Here is a 3,181-nt window from a genome sequence, read left to right as displayed (position 1 = left end):
GTATTAATTATAAATTGAGTAGTTTGGATGTTTAAAAAATAAAAAATACTCTGCTTGATAATGTTATTGTTTCCGGCAATAAACAACCATTAATATCAGGCTGGACCCTTTAAACTGAATTTCTAAACAATGACTGACGGTTTTTTGTCTTTTATTACTTACGTAAGCGCATACTTAAGAAACAAGAGTAATTCTTGCACGTTTTCTTTTTTTATTCTCTTGCACATCATCATGATTCTTCTGCGTTATTAGTTAAGTTGAATATTAAACAAAATCATTATTTTCGAAGAAGTGCATTTATTATAAACGTTGTAAGTTAAAAAAATGCATAAATTGCCGAATGTTAGTACGAGAAAGGTTTTTTTTTAATTAATTAATTACGATTCATTTTAAAAAATGCAAATAAATTTTCTTTATTCTACATTTCTGTAGATGTGATCATTGATAATTTAACTAAAAAAATTTTTTCTTTATGAATATTAAAGTTATTGCCTCCTATTGCATCAGATTATTCATATATCTCATCTGTTTTTACATTAAAGGCATTATTATTGTTGTTGTTGTTGTTGTCGTTGTTGTTATCATTATTATTATTATTATTATTATTATTATTATTGTTATGATTATTTTTATGAGAATGAGAATACGATCTCCGAGGGATATGGTTGTACTTAATTTTTATCTATTAACCTTTTACCACTTTTTAAAGATCGATTAGGAATATCATTCGAATGACGGAATTGTAGAAATACATTTATATAAATTCCTTTACATGCGGATGATTATCATTCGTAGAATATTTTCTAGATGCATAAAGGAAGAAACTTGGAACTTTTAATTATAAAAATTCGTTAAAATAATGGAATAATAAACTTTCTTGCCTTTTTATGCAATTTGAAAAGATCATTAAATATCGCAGTAGGTATTAGTCACATAACAACCGGCGCGATTCTTCAAAAAGAAGGCATTCACATCAATTAAATGAAAAAAAAAGAAGAAAAAAAGAAGAGAGAGAGATAGAGCGGGATCGGAATGGTACGAGGCACTACGAGGGCCTCCAACAAAGACAGAATAATAACGAGGCTGACGCTGCGTGCGAAAGAAGCTCTTCAGATAGCTGATTGTGTGCATTCGTGTACTGACATGTGTTGGGCTATCGGATTGATGAGTTAATGCTCGTATCCGTGCCAGTCGGCCTGCTGCGGTACCGACCCGACGTCCCACACACACGCACACGCGCGCTTATTCACTAACACGACAAGGCAGATTTTCTCACGCCTTTCAACAACGAATACATCCACGTTGATTGATGTGTACCAATGCAGATCGCTCGTAAATTTCTAGTTGACGCTTTTATTCTCCTCCTCCACCTCTTCCTCCTCGTTCTTTTACTTTCAACTTTGGTTACGGTCGTGCCACTTCCCTCGTAATTGTTGGATATTTATTTACCAAATTTCCGCAACCAAGAAACTCCCGACCATTGTAACCAATCACGTCGTATCAGGCATAGCTGCTTCTCAAATTAAATAACATTAGTATCAACAGTTAATGCAATTTACCGTATAGAATTAAACAATTTCATCTGAGCCTCCTTGCGGGCTCTTTTTTTTTAAGGATCGCATTAATCTTCATCGACACTTTATCGAATTCCATCGTCTGACGATAATACAAGTAGCTCGTTATTATAGACAAACTAAGCGTACGAGATAATACTTCTCAAATTTGCACGACGAACTTGTCGTTCTGACGGGACACTAAGCTGCTGATTCCTCGAAAATCCATTTATTACGGCGTACTTCTGTGAAAACACACGCGAAACTTTCTTCCGTTGTCCATAAAAGATCGATGGATGCCGAGGCAAGATAAGATTGCGAAGCCAACAGCAGTAGAGAAGCCCGGAAAGAGGAACTAAAGTAAACGCAGAAAGATAATAGAGAATCGTACAACAAAGCGTCCCTACTATCTTCTATGTATTGCATCAACTGACTGACGCGACGCTACGAACGGACGGCACTCTGCATAGGGCTCCTCCTCGGCCACCTAAATGATACTAAGTCTCTCTCTCTCTTTCTCTCTCTCTCTCTCTGTCTCTCTCTATACCCCCTCCATCCCCCATCTCTCTCTCTCTCTCTCTCTCTCTCTCTCTATATATATATATATATATATATACATATATACATATACTCCTCGCTCTCTTTACTCCCTTCGTTTTCTTTACTCCCATGACTCTCTTCAATCCCTTCACTCTCTTTACTCTCTATTTCTATCTCTCTATCCAACCATCTATCTATCTATCTCGCTCTCTCATTCCCTCACCCGCATTTACAGTTTGCCTTTCTGTCAGTCATGCTACAGCTGTTGATGTGCTTCCATTGAGGCCCCAAGAGGCCGTGGGTATATCAGTGTGCAGGTACGCACATATTCGTACTTAATATTGTTAAAGAGCGTGGAGAGACCCATCTCTCTTTCACTCCATCAGCTTCATTCATTCGTTGGCTCGCTCGCTCATTCATTTACAAGCAGCCGACAGTCAGTTTTGACGTTTGCCCAGTTCTCTTTCTTACCGTGCCTACCAGCGGCATTGTCTCACTTTTTTTTTTCTTCAACTTGTTCGTTACGGTAATTGTATTGATATATGCACGATGATACAATATTATGTCGTCGATTCATATTAGAAAGGAGTAATATTATTGCAAGTGGCTGAAAGAATTTGATTGCAAGCTGCCCACGTTGCATTGAATCATACATTTTATTTTGTCTAGAAATATTATTAAAAATTTAACGGTGGTTTATTTGATAGTTAATCTAAAAATCTTTAAGCTTAATAAAAGATAATTTTAAACAATAATACTCTCTCAGTCAACTATCATCAATGTCGAAGTCATATAAAAAGAATTTTCCTGACATCAAAGTAATGTTGAATGTTTGATGGTAAAAGTCAAGAATCACACACTATGTAAGAATAATAAAATACTATCGTAGGGCATGAATATTTATTTATGTACTTATATAATTTATCAGTGAAGATTATAAATAAATATACAAACAATCATTAATACTAAAAATCTAATCGTAAATAACTCAATAATTCTATCATAGTCAGGTATGGGAATAATGATCGTGCGCTAATGAAACTGACAAAATACTTATATTTACACGCCAGTAATATAATTCTAATCAA

The sequence above is a fragment of the Ceratosolen solmsi genome, unplaced genomic scaffold (genome assembly GCF_000503995.2).
Source record: "Ceratosolen solmsi marchali unplaced genomic scaffold, CerSol_1.0 scaffold6, whole genome shotgun sequence".
NCBI lineage: Eukaryota > Metazoa > Arthropoda > Insecta > Hymenoptera > Agaonidae > Ceratosolen > Ceratosolen solmsi.
The sequence above is the reverse complement of the archived record's forward strand: the minus strand, read 5'-3'. Positions refer to the sequence as shown.